A 14851-nucleotide genomic window follows, 5' to 3' on the forward strand; every position below is an offset into this window, starting at 1 on the left:
CATTTGTATGTCTTTGGAGAAATGTTGATTCAAATCCTTTGTCTATTTTTAAGTGTTTTGATTTTGTTTTGTTGTTTGGTTTGGGGTTTTGTTTGTTTGCTTGCTTTTTGTTTTTTTGCTATTGAGTTGTAGACGTTCCTTAGATATTTTGGAAATTAACCCCTTGTCAGATATATGGTTTGCAAATATTTTCTCCCATTCTGTGGGTTGTCTTTGCATTCCGTTGATTGTTTTCTTTGCTGTGAAGAAGCTTTTCAGTTACTCTTCATTTATTGAGAGGGGTGATGTCGTTTCTCAATCAAAGGGATAGCCCAATGTCATGGCAATTACCCTTGTGTAACTGTAAGTGGTAGTGTTCAGAGACAGCATATTTTCCAAAGTTGTGTTATCAAGTAGATGGTACTGACTTAACATTAAAAGCACGAGAGTAACTAACTGATAGCAAATCCAAAACAATGATGATCACAAATTCACACTCCCTGCGAAAGGCTTTATTTTAAAAAAGGAAGAGGAGGTAAATCTCTGCACAGTGTAGGGAGGGGTACTCTTTCCTCAGAGTAATTCCTGATAGAAAATGCACCAGCAAACTAGCACCCTGAAGTCCAAGTTGTCAAGAAGCCTGTGTCCCTTGTAAAGCGGGAAGAAACCACTCCACCATTCTACTATTTTTTAAGCTTAATGAAATGCTAGCAGGTTGCCCTGCTGTTCCCTGTATCTTATATTTCCAGGCCTTGCCACCTGTGCAACAAAAGCAAGCAATCTATTTAGAAGAGTGTTTTTCATTCTCTTAACTCTAAAGGTCTTTATTCTCAGCATGAGATTATTGCAACAACTTAACAAGCCGTGTTTTCTCCCCCTATTTTCCTTTCTTTTCTTTTTGCACCTATGTCCTTTTAAGTCCATTCAGGCCTTAGGGAAACATTTAGTACTTAAGCTTTGGTTTTTCAAGCTCAATCGGGTAGAAAATCTAACACAGAATGTGTGCACAAAACGATAGCTCTGCACAATAGAGACGAACAAATAGCACAAAGAGGAAAGAAGAATATGAGTGTTCAGGGAGCGGGGCTGCACTTGAATTCAATCTCCCAACAGCAGACCTGATGCTTTCTCCCAAGATTCCCAGGTTTCAAATTGGTCATATATTGAGGGCCAGTTACCTGGACAATGGAGGGAAATGGCAGTCAGTAATTATGATCTTGGTTTCTAGGTTGTTAGGAGACTAATATGAATCCTGAAATTGTATGAGGAATGTGTTCATCTGGCCATAATTGTATAGTCTTCTTGAAAGCATTTACCAGCAATGCTAATTTAATGCAGATAACCCCAGGGGAGTATTTCTGAGCTAGTGGGGTTGCCAATTTATTGGTTAACTCAGGGCAGTTTCTCCAGATCGGAAAAAGCAACAGGAAACTCGCGAAAAGATACAGGTATATATTTTCGTTTTCTATCAGATGAACAATTCAGTATAAAGATTATCAGAGCACATAATGTTCTTTGAAAAACCAAGAGCTTGTGCTGGCCAGCTGTCAAATGATCATGAATGCTACTGAGCTACATGCAATTAAATACATCATAAGATATTAACACCAGGAGATAATAATGCTGTTTTCAGAAAACACATTCAATTTGAATAAATACATCAAAATGTTGTCTTTCATAGTGAACTCTCTATGTAAAATAATTATTCATTCTATACTCTCAAACTCCCTCAAAATTAAAGCATAGATTGTAGGTGGTTTGTTTGCGTCTGTTTTTGTTTTGTGAGAGAAGAGAAGATGGAAAATCCCAGGAAGATTCCAAAAGTGTTACATCTTTAGAAACAAGACAAAAGAACCATAATCATTTGCTTAAGCTTGCTTCTTAGGATTATTTTTACTGTTTGCAGTGAAGCTTACCCTTTCATTCTTCCTTTTGTTCTTCTTCAGTCATTTACTTATTCCATCATAGTTGTCTGATAGAAATAGGCAAGTTTCCAAATTCTTGAAAGTAAAGTTCCAAAGTTTCATTGTGAGACAATGTATTTTTAAGCTTCATAGAGAATGGTATGATAGTTGGTGATTTCATGGATCCCTGGGCCAACTCTGTTGAGTATACTTGGTTAAGGATATAAATAATGTTCTCATAAATGTTATAGCTCTTGGACTGGAAATGTAGAAACTTTCTCAAAAAAAAAAAAAAAGAGGTTGTTTCTCTATTGGCATGACTGTGATATTCAGTTTGTTTCTACCACTGATGGCAAAGATTGGGCATCTTAACATTAAGTAAACACCAGGAATAATGGGCATGGAACATTAATGTAACCACTACAATAAATAGCACAAAATTTTAAAACTTTAAGAAAAGACTTTCCCTTCAGTGAGTTGTTTTAAATGTGTGTATGTGTGTGTGTATGATTAAAGTTGTCAGAACAATTTTTTTAAGTTTATTTATTTCCTTGAGAGAGATAGAGAGTGAGTGGGGGAGGGGCAAAGGGGAAGAGGGAGACAGAGAATCCCAAGCAGGCTCCACATTGTCAGCACAGAGCCCCACGCAGGTCTCAAACTCGGGAACTGCGAGGTCATGACCTGAGAGTCAAACGCTTAACTGATTGAGCCACCCAGGCGCCCCTGCCAAAACAATTTTTGTAAGTAGATAGCTGGAAGTTTGTATCACTGGTTTGTTTGAAGACAGTTGGGTAAGATTTCAATGGTTGTCCTAGTATGCATAATTTATGCAAGTAAGCGTAAATACCTGGGAAGATAGAATTGGCCCAGTCTCTTAGATACAGTTCATTTATGCTATAGTTGGATCCTACTCTGAACAACCTGGTGTTTCTAGAAGGCTACATAGCTGTAATCACATGGCACACTGTTATTAAATTAGTCAACATACTTCTTATGGTCAATGACCTGCATTTCAATTTTAAGAAGTTATATATTGAATTGCATGAATTCCTTATGTATTTTGTATATTAGCCCCTTATCAGGTATATGATTTGCATATATTTTTCCCCATTCATTAGGATTGCCTCAGGTTGCCTTTTCATTTGGTTGATTGTTTTTTTTTTGTTGTTGTTGGTTTTATTTGTTTGTTTACTGTGCAGAAGCTTTCTCGTTCAAAGCAATCCCACTTGTGTATTTTTGCTTTTGTTGTCTTTTGTGCTTTTGGTGTCATAGCCAAAGAAATTATCACCAAGATCAATGTTAAGGAGCTTTCCCCCTGATAAGGTGTGTTCCCTCCATACTCTGTTGAGAGTTTTTATCATGAAAAGATGCTGTATTTTGTTGAATGCTTTTTCTGCATATATTGAGATGATCAGTTGGTTTTTATCTTTCATTCCAATAATGTGATGTGTCATATTTATTGATTTGTGAGTGAATTAAATCCCAAAGGTGAAACTCACTTGAACATAGTGTGTGATCTTTTAATGTGTTACTGAATTCAATTTGCTAGTATTTTGTTGAGAACTTTTTGCACCTATATTCATCAGGGATATTGGCCTGTAGTTTTCTTTTCTTGTAGTATCTTTATCTAACTTTGGTATCAGGGTAATGACGGCCTTGTAAAATGAGTTTGGTAGTGTTCCCCTAAGAGGGTTGACCTTAAATGTTCTTGCCATACACAAAAGAAAAACCTAAGTGAAGTGATGAACATGTTAACTAGCTTGATTGTTATAATCATTTCACAGTGTTTACATATAGCAAAACTTAACATTGTACACCTGAAATATATATAATTTTTATTTGTCAAGTATACCTCAATAAAGCTGGAAAAAATAAATTCTTAAATGAAAAAATTATGCAGCATTAAATATCAAATAGATTATTATCATTTTTAAAACATAAAAATATATTATCTTGACATTGCCGTATTTAGGAGACCTAAAATTAAATAAATAGTTTGTTTTCTTTAAAAAAATAGAGCAGTTTGAATCTATATCTGGAATAACAGAAAAAGCTATCATAATAAATGGGTATAATTATGATTCATTTTCCTTTTCCTGGCTTGCTCAAACTGTGTTTCATGGGTCAATGTTCATCATTATCATTCAACCTGGTCATAAATTCTAGAAATCTAATCGGGCTGCTTCCTATCCCTAAGCCGCTCCTGGTTTGCCATCCAATTTTAATTCTAATTCAAAAGTTTGTCATATCAGCTCCTGGCTTTTTCTGCTCCCACTTTCCCTGACCTCATTCAGTGTCTTGTCCCAATGCAATGGCTGTTTCACTAGGCTCCCTCTCCCAGCTCTATTCGTTTCCTCCTATAGTCAACACTGCTTCTAGAATAGCCTTTCTGAAACACAAAATTCATTACCTTGATTATCAACCTTGATGACTCTCCACTGCACAGAGAATCAGGTCCAAATCTGATTGGACACCAAGCTCCCGAATTGGGGCTGAGCCTGCCTTCTTGTGATCAACCACCATTCTCTTCTATGGACCTTACTTATTTTGTATTTTTCTGAAGATACTCTGTAATGTCTTCTCTTTAGGCCTCAGATTTGCCTTTTATTATTGTTGCCTTGACTTTTCTCTCCTTCATTTAGAGAATTTGGACTCATCCTTCAAAATACTAGTAAACATCACCTCCATGTAGATTCTCTTCCTGATCCCCTCACACAGAAGAACCAATCGACCGATCTGGCTTTAGTGCATTTCTTTTATATTAAGCTTTAATTTTTTAATGTTGGCTACACTGTAAGAATGAATTCCTTGAGACAAAGAACCAGGTTTTATTCATTTTTATGTCCTATTATCTAGCATAGCACCTGGGACATGATGAATGCTCAGTAAGTATTTGTTGGATGGATGGGTGAATGAAACCAATCAGAACTGTTCAGTACCAGTTATAAAGCAAACAGCAGCCCTTGCTGGCTATCCACATAAGGATTTTATGCTGCCTTCTAACCACTCATGGTATTACTCAAATCTTTCCTTCTTGGTGAAAAACTCAAGAGTCCAGGACTTTGATACCTCTTTTTTTCTCCAAACTTAATTAGCAGTAAAAGGTAGTAGATAAAAGCATGGGTTTTAAGATCAGACTATCTGCAACCAAATTCTGGCCCCCTTATCTACAAGCTGTATAAATATGTCCGAGTTATTTAGTGTCCGTGTGCCTTAGTTTACTATAAAATGTTTAATTACTGTACTCATCTCATAGCGTTGTGGTAAAGATTAAATGAGTTAATGCGTGTGAAGCAATCAGATTGTTCCTGGAACGCACTCAAATGCATTTTATTAGCTTTTAACTGTTGTAATTGTTACTTCTGAGTTTCAGTTACCTAGGGCTTTGTTGATCAGTGAGTAGTGAGTCTACAAATTCACCCCTACTGATGACTTAATGACTGAGCATAATATGTGATTCTCTACTTCACATGAAAATGTTTGGTTTTAAATAGTTTTAATGAGACATGCCAAAGAAATGGTTAATGGATTGGGATTATTATTATTATTATTATTTGAGAGAGAGAGAAGGAGAAAGCAAGCGAATGGGGGAAGGGAGACAGGATCTTTTATTTATTTTATTTAGTTTTTTAAATTTAATTTAATAGTTTTTGAGGTTTGTAAATTTTTTTTAATTTAAATTTTAATTAGTCAACATACAGTGCAATATTAGTTTCAGGAGTAGAATTCAGTGATTCATCACTTAGGTATAACATCTACTGCTCATCTCTACAAATGCCATCCTCAATGCCCGTCATCCATTTAGCCCACCCCCCACCGAACTCCCCCGCAGCAACCCTCAGTGTGTTCTCATGACCATGAGATCATCACCAGAGCCAAAAATCAAGAGTCAGGCACTTAACTGACTGAGTCATCCAGGCTCCCCAATGTGTGAGAATTTTGAGCTCTATGAAGATTTTTAGGTTAAGTTATTGAATCTCTCTTTCTCCATCAAATCACAACTTCCAACTTTAAGCATTTATTGAAGACTCTCTCTTTTTCCTGCATGAGGCTACTCACATACTGAGGGTTACTAGGGCAGAATAAAAGAAAAAGATAAGACATCAATAGACGTAGTGCAAACAATTTTTTAACCTGAGGAATATACTATATTTTTGTGGAACATTGGAATTTGAATGTAGGAATTCAGAAAGAACATAGAGTAGGTTTGGGATAATCATTAAAAGTTTCTTGGCAGGGGGCTTCTGGGTGGCTAAGTCCATTAAGTGTCTGACTTCAGCTCAGGTCATGATCTTGCGGTTCATGGGTTTGAGCCCCATGTTGGGCTCTATACCGACAACTCAGAGCCTGGAGCCTGCTTCAGATTCTGTGTCTCCCTCTCTCTCTCTGCCCCTCCCCTTCTCACACTCTGTCTCTTTCTCTCTCAAAAATAAATAAACATTAAAAAAATTAAAAAAAAAATAAAAGCTTCTTGGTGGTTAAGAGAGAGCCATAATTAATAAGTAGAGTTAGGATAGGAAGATAAGAAACAGAGAAAAGAAAAGGCACAGTGTTGATTTGAGAGACCCTTTGTCTATTAAATGTATGAGCACTGCTGCCAGTAGAATCTCCTCGGGTACATTTTAGCCTGTTTCTTACTCAAAAGTCCCAAGATGAAATACCAGTTCTTACTCACCGATTGCCTTCAAGTATCAAACATTACTGCAGTGGGACCGCAGAGGGTGGAAAACTTCATGTAAAGAATATTGTACAGAAGACAGATTCATGGTTTATTTGTGGTAAATAGAGTGGGTAGGAGGAAAGAGGTAAAGATTTGATAAGTTGTCTTCAGAGGCACCTTCCAACTCGGAAGCGATGAGTCTCTGCTAATGAAGGTTAGCTTGCAGTACCAGACATTGATTTTTCTGGACATATATCGCATTTTTGCCTACCAGTTCAAAAGACTCTTCGTGTTCTTTGTTGGGACTTTCATCTTCCTTCTCCCCTAAGAATAATCTATCAGTGCAACATGACGCTGGACGTGAGCATTTATTTCTGAAAGAAAGCTGAGCAACTGGGGTGGATGGTCCTTTGTATGTCTCTAGCCTCTGAAAGGCCTTCAATCATTAGGAAATCTCCTCTATCTCCATAATTATTCCTGAAAAAAAATTGATTTTCAGGATATATTAATGAGTGAAAAAACCATCTCAGTCCTCCATAATTTTGACCACATCTATCATTCAGTTTATGTTGGCAGTTTCTCTCATCAACGGAGACAATGTCTTTGATGGTGTAATGGCAGAAATCACATTGGATCGTATTGTTCCTTTCAAATGACATTCCGATTAGAATGCAAGGAGCATTCTTATTAGCTTGAGAGTTAGCATAAGCTTATAGCCTTGTATTAGGCACTGAAAAAAATCTATTGAAGCATGAGTATGAGCAGGTAGATCAAACAGGACAGGAGAAGTGGTCAGTCACTTTATAGAATCTTTACATTGAAAGGAAGAGGTATAAATATAATGCTTTTCAATTCTCTGTACTCAAACATGAGCTTTGAACTGTTTTGATGATTGTATATTTGGTAGAAAACTGGTTAGGAAACAGACTTGCAAGTCTCATAGCCTTCAGTTTGAATCCTGTTCCTACTCATATGAAGCCATAGTCTCTCAGTTTTCTCATCTGTAAAATAGTATTAAATAAGTCAATGTGTATAAAGTGCTAGTAAATAGTAGCAAAAAGGGGGACTGATATATACTGACCTCGGCCTATCTACTCATAATTTGTTTTGTGATTAACAACAACCACTTATAAAATAAATTATTTTCCCAAAATCTCTTTTTTTTTAACGTTTATTCATCCTTGAGAGACAGAGACAGAGCACGAGCAGAGGAGGAGCAGAGAGAGAGGGAGACACAGAATCCAAAGCAGGCTCCGGGCTCTGAGCTGTCAGCACAGAGCCTGTTGCGGGGCTCAAACTCATGAACTGCGAGATCATGACCTGAGCTGAAGTCGGACGCCCAACCGACTGAACCACCCAGGCACCCCTCCCCAAAACTCTTTTATTCGTTTCATCCTCAGGGCCTGAGATTCAATGAACAGAAATGCTATAGGCAAACTCTGGGATAAGGACTTAATTGTGGACCCTACTGGGGTGTTCCCATTTGAGGCGTCTTCACCTTGCCAACAAGAGAGAGATACTTTCATTGTCTCATGTACCCTTATTATTCCTGTGTACCACATAGTCAAAAGCCTCATGGAAATGGGTTTCTGGTTATTAGAATTCAATGACCTTTGGAACGTGATTAATCTTTCCTTTGTGTCCCTGTCAGTAAAATTGAAATATAATATTTACACCATCTAGTGCAGCACTGGCATAAGGGTAAAACGAAATCACATTAGTAACAGCAAACACAGAATGCTTACTCTGTGCCAGTTTCTTTTCTGAGCATTCTACATACATTAACTCATCTATTCTTCTAAGAACCTTTTAAGGTGGTCACTACACTATATTTAACCAGGGGAGTTGCAACATCTCCCTTTTCCAATTCATCCATACGTTCCACATGAATCTGCACATTTAGCCATGTATGCACAAAAGTCATACAACTTAATGACAGAGCTGGGGCATGGACTGAGGCAGTCTGGCCCCACACAATATCGACATCTCAGAGATTTTGACAACACTTTGCAAATAGTAAATGACAAAGGCCCTGGAATGATCATTTTATACTTTGGCTTTCTACCTGTGGGTAAGAGGAGGCTAAGTGAATTGGAATTCCCACTTGGAACCTGGGGAGGGAAGGAACTCAAAGCTGGTTTTATTTTGTAATAGGCATTTGAGGAAGTCAATGAAATGCAGCCAGCCTGAGAATATGATGCAAGGAAAGTGGAATTGAAAACCAAATTTTATATGTAGTGGAACTGGAAACACGGGGCCATTTATTCATTCATTCATCTACTCAGTGTCTGGCATTGTGCCAGCAGTAAAACGCAGATGAAAAAATGCAGGTTTTTTTTGTCTTCAAATGCTCACAGTCTAGTGGGGAAGACAGTAAGTATTGGCTGTCATTCTGCCCTCTATTGGCATGAACTTGAGTGAGTCACTCAGTTGCTCTGATCCTCTATTCCCCCATTTGCAAATGAGGATAAACTCTCCTACATTACAAGGTTTAATGGGCTGTATCAACTGCCTGAAGGTGAAGCATGGAGACAGCTGAAGTCGGAAAGCCAAATTGTACACTCTAGTAATGGTCACATGGAACCCCTGGAGGATATTTAGCAGGGACGTGGGATGGTCAGTTTCTCATATTAGCAAATTCACCTTGGTAGCAGAGTGGAGGCTGAGCTTCACGGGGACTAAGATGAAGAACAGAACATCCTTTAGGAAAGTATTAAAAAATAGAGGATGAGGGCCTACAAGTTAAAGAGAGTTTGTGGATTTGGAACAGAGACAAGACAAATTTTGTAGATAGATTGATTTTCCTACCTCTAAATAGGGCTATTTTATGGGGTTTAAAAATGGAGTCTTAGGGAAGACCCAATGAGAAAATCAGTATTTTTTTTTTTTTTTTTTTTTTTTTTTTTTTTTTTTGCAGACAAATCCTATTTAGAACATTTCTCTTGATTTTGAGGCAGAGGAAAGATAGGTATTCTGGGGGTTAATTTTTTGCCTCTGAGCTTTCTTCACCTCCCCTTCCAAAGGGTCAGCAGGGGTCACTTAATTTTGAGCCTTTGGCACCCTTCCACAACAACTTTCTAGAACATACCTTACCACATTGCACTTATTTTTTTATGACTGTCTCCCCCAGTAGATGGAAAACTCAGTGAATGAGGAGTGTCTTTTTCTGAATGCCCAATATTTAGATAATGTGTGGCACAGAGCAGGTATTCAGTAAATGTTTGTTGAATACATGAATGGGTAAGCAACTGAGAGCATAGTAGTTAAGCAAAAGATCCCTGGAGCAGGACTGATAGATTTTGAATCCTGATTCCACCACCAGTTACTAGCAGAATAACAACCGTCTAAACCTGTTTCTTCATCTATGAAATTGAAATTACAATACCATAGTGTTGCAGTGAGGTTCAATGGCACAAATATATGCAAACTGCTTAGCCCACTCCCTGATATACGATAAACATTTATTTAATTAAATGAAGGCTAGCGCTATCACTATCTATCTTATTATCATGAAGACAACTGGACTTTTCATTCCTAACCATTTTCCACCATCCCTCTTCTCTCTCCTGCTCAATATAGCTCGGATTTGAAAAATTGAATTGACGGAAACAACTATTGTATTAACTAAACTTAATGAACGATGGCTTTTTCTTTCATTATTCCAGCTTACTCTCTGCTATTTACTCCCATGCAATCAAAACCCAGCATGTTTCTTTTTCTTTCTTTCTTTCTTTCTTTCTTTCTTTCTTTCTTTCTTTCTTTCTCTTTCTTTCTTCTTTCTTCCTTTCTTTCTTTTCTTTCTCTCTCTAGGAGAAAGGTGTGTGTGTGTGTGTGTGTGTGTGTGCGCGTGTGTGTGTGTGTGTGCGTGTGTGTGTATACATACACACATCTTCTATATAACTCTATACACACACATATACATCTGGGAGATATATATGTATAAATACATAGCTCTCCTACTTTACTTATATGTCCAAGTACTGTATATCTATATAGGTATAAATATTTCCTTGCCATAGAGAAATATTAAGGATGGAACGTCAGCTCACTGGAAACCCAGAAACAGAAACAGCTTGACCTTAGTGTGGTAGTAAGGCAAGTGACTGTCTGTGAAGAATTGGACCAATATAAACAGGAGCCACTGGGACGATTGGAAAGTAGTTTTCACAGCTTTGTTTTCTTACCAACTGACCAAACATAAAAGATGAAACTCAATATGTGGCAAGGGCTTGGTTTTATATACTCTGTCCAACACCTTCCACATTTCCAAATAATTTGTTTGAGAAGCACACTTTGTGCTTTTTATTAAGCTCATGATGGGGCTGGATTTCTCTGTATTAGGAGACTTCATTTGTAAGTGAACTATAGCTTCAGGTTGGCCATCTGGAAAAATAAACTCCTCAACAGCCATGTAATTTGTCTTTTGTCTGGTTTCAGGCAGTGGATTTTTGGGGATTAGTATTGAACAAACAGCAAGCAGGCACTTTCTTGGCTCCTTGAAGCCCTCTCCCTTCTCCAAAGGGGCATCTTGCTAAGTTACAAGTTAACAAATGGTTCTTACTCATATAATGCCTTTGTCAACACTATGTATATATGAACCAAATTTTCAATAAAACAAAACAGCTTTCCTTTTCTATTTGGGGAGGTAATGCCATATGGACCAAAGCCTAAGGTCAGGAAAAGCATATTGCCTGGAACACAGGCCAACACACCAGCTGTGCCCTTGCACCAGAAGGTGAGGGGGTGGCGGGAGGAGACCTTTCTCCCTCAGCTCACAATGCTTACCCCCCACCCCTCTTCAACCCACCAAGTGACTAGTCTGGTTGTTTGAGAAATGTCATGAGGTACAATTCCCATGTTTTACTAAAACTAATTGTAAGTTTTTCTCCCCAAGCTTAAATACCAGATCACCTTCTTTAGATCTCAGCATGTAAGAGGTAGGGCTTGGCAAGCCCATGTCAAATATCATATTTGCTCAGATAAACACCATAGTTCTTGATAACTTACACTTGTTATGGTTCCAAGTACAGTTGCAGAATTATTCTCCCCTTTTGTTTCCTTGATAAGGAAGCAATTTCTTTGATTAAGAAGAGGGACATACATGTAGTTGTGGTTAAAAAATGGGAAAAAGGGTCAAGTAGGTTTGGGTTCCTGGCCTGGTTCAGCCACTTACTAGCTAAGTGAGCCTGGCTAAATGACTCACCTTTCTAAGCCTCAGTTTTTCCATATGTATTTTGGGGATCATGTAACTAGTAACATAACTAATAATCAGGGGCTCCATCTCATAGCATTATAGTGACTACATGAGATAATGGAGACATGTGAAGGTGCTAACACAGGTCTTACCAAAGTAGTCAATAAATTTCAAAAATAAAATTAATTAGGGGCACCTGGCTAGCTCAGTCAGTTAAGCATCTGACTTCGACTCACATCACGATCTCACAATTCTTGGGTTCAAGCCCCGTATCGGGCTCCGTGCTGACAACTCAGAACCTGGAGCCTGATTTTGATTCTGTGTCTCTCTCTGTCTCTGTCCCTCCCCCATTTGCTTTCTGTGTCTCAAAAATAAATAAATGTTTAAAAAAATTTAAATTAAATTAATTAGGACAAATGTGCATTTGTTAGGCTCATACCACATACTCCCATACACTGTACTGGGCTTTTAAAAATATAATAATCATACCTATGTTTTGTAATAAGCTTTCTGTGCCAAGAACTAAGACAAGGACTTCATAGCTACATTTCTATGATACAGGAATTGTTGAAACTCAGGGAAGTTCACCAGTATTTTTAAACTCACTTGTAGAGTCAGGATTTAAATCGGGATGCTCAGACTCTGCTTTTACCAAACTGCTAAATTCCTGACTATGGGAACACAGGTAAAACAGTGACTTAGTAATTTCATACGGTTTCCCACAATCTTCACAGAACAATGGCCACAGTAGATAGTGCCCTTGCTTGTCTTTGCTTAACATGCAGTCTTCTTGTCTTTATCCAAGTCCAGCACGAAGGAAACCAGTTACCTTCAGGTGTTCTGTCAAAGAGGTTTATCATTAGAGTCAAAAGCTACTGTGCTCTATAGATCCATATGAGTTTACTAGTTTGCTATGGCTGTTATAACCAAGCACCATGAACTGGTGGCTTAAACAGGAGAGATTTATTGTCTCACAGTTTTGAAGCCTAGAAGTCTGAAATCAAGGTTTTGGCAGGATTTGTTCCTTCTAAGGGCTCTGAAGGAGGGATCTGTTCCAGGCCTTTCTTATTGGCTTATAGATGGCTGTCTTCTCTTTGTGTCTCTTTATACTGTCTTTCCTTTGTGAATATTTCTGTGTGCAAGTTTCCTCTTATTAAGGGGACACCAGGCATATTGGATTAGGGCCCATTCTAATGACCTCATTTTAACTTGCAGACTACCTCTGTAAAAACTCCATTCTCCAAACAAGGGCAAATTCTGGGCAACTGGAGGATTAGAATTCTGACATATGAATTTGGTGGTGGGGACACAGTTCTACCCCTAATAAACCCATTAGTGGGAATATGTCTTGTCTGCTGCAAAGTTTACTAAGTAGTGGTTGAATTAGAGAGAAGTACACCATGGACCTCAATCGTTAACCTCCAGCCATTTTTTATTGCTTTCACTCTTGTTCTCTGTTACCTGCCATCCCACAAAACCTGCTAAACTTTAGTTCTTTCTATGAAAATTGTTGGACACTTTTTATTTTCCTTTATAACTTCTTAGGGAAGGTCCTTGTTATATTCTGTAACAGGAAATGCAACTCTTTAATAGAAAATGTTGCTTGCTTAACCTGAAGCCATTCTCCCCAAAAGGTTCTTTCCTTCTTGTCACAACTTGTCCCCAAAATGCCAGATGAATATTTCTCTCGCTATTTTTTTCCCTGCAGCCAGAGGCAAGATTTCTCAACCTTAGCACTATTGACATTTTGGGCCAGATAATTTTCGTTGTTGAGGGATATCCTGTGCATTGCAGGATGGGTAGCAGCACCTCTGGCCTCTTCCCAGATTCCAGGATCACTAGCTTAGTTGCAACAAAAATGTGTCCAGACACTAACAAATGTCTCCTGGGTTGGGGAGCAGAATCATCCCTGTTTGATAACAACTGAACTAGAATGGGCATATTTGTATAGCAGATGGTAAGCACTCAAGAAATGATATTTTCCTTTCTTAACATTTCCCTAACTTTAAAGTTTGTTTGTTCATTTATTTTTTGGGGGGGGGGCAGAGAGAGAGAGAGAGAGAGAGAGAGAGAGAGAATTATGAGCAGGCTCCACACTGTCAGCACAGATCCTGATGCAGGGCTTGAACCCATGAACTGTGAGATCATGACCTGAGCCAAAACCAAGAGTCAGATGCTTAACTGACTGAGCCACCCTGGTGCCCCAACATTTCCATAACTTCAGACCTTCTCCAAGTCTCTGTTTCAGCTTTCTTTATTGCCAGTAAATGTTGCCTATTAAAAATAAGTAACATCTTAAAATTTTAGCTTCATCCAAGATGTATCCCAAAGATGTCTTATTGATTTCTCTTCTGGGTCTCCTCAATGCCCTACTAGATATTTCTATTAGCTTGTGTAGCTATCATCTTAAAATAAGCATACCTAAATGAAACTAAATTGTGTGTCAACTATAGCAGAGGAAAAAGAATTTTCTTTCTACCCTTTTGAGTTCTTAGCTGAGAACCCTGTAATAAAAGACAGGTTAACAGGAGAAAAACAGAAGTTTATTAGTATATATACCTCATGCATACATGGGAGATACACAGGGAAAAAAGAGTAACTCTCTGAGGTGGCTTAGAATTCAGGCTTCAATAGCATGTTAATAGGGGAAAAAGGGGAGTGGTATAGGCATCCGAAGGGAGAGTTATGATTTTTAGGAAAGATGAATGAGCCCTTAGAAGAAGGGATGAGAGAATTATAGCAAAGTTTGTCTGGGTGTGTTGTCAACTTCTAATCTCCTCTCCTGTGACAAAGGTCTATCTTTCCTGGTTGATAAGACTCCTGGGGAGACTCCTGGGGAGGCGTTTTGTGACAGCTGATTTCCTTTGGAGTATCTGTCTTTAGGCAGATAAGGGAATTCAAGAACAGTTCCTCCCTGCATTTGCTGTTTATTAAAAGTGCCTGCAGCTCAAAATAATCCACATATTAAAGCAGCATGTTTTGAGGTGGCATGTCATGAACTCCTGCAGTCGTATTTGAGGTAGCATATTAATTGTTTTTAAGTTTATTTATTTATTTATTTATTTGGGAGAGAGACAGAGACAGCATTAGTGGGGGAGAGGCAGAGAGAGGGAG

This window comes from Panthera tigris, chromosome D4 (genome assembly GCF_018350195.1).
Source record: "Panthera tigris isolate Pti1 chromosome D4, P.tigris_Pti1_mat1.1, whole genome shotgun sequence".
Taxonomy (NCBI): Eukaryota; Metazoa; Chordata; class Mammalia; order Carnivora; family Felidae; genus Panthera; species Panthera tigris.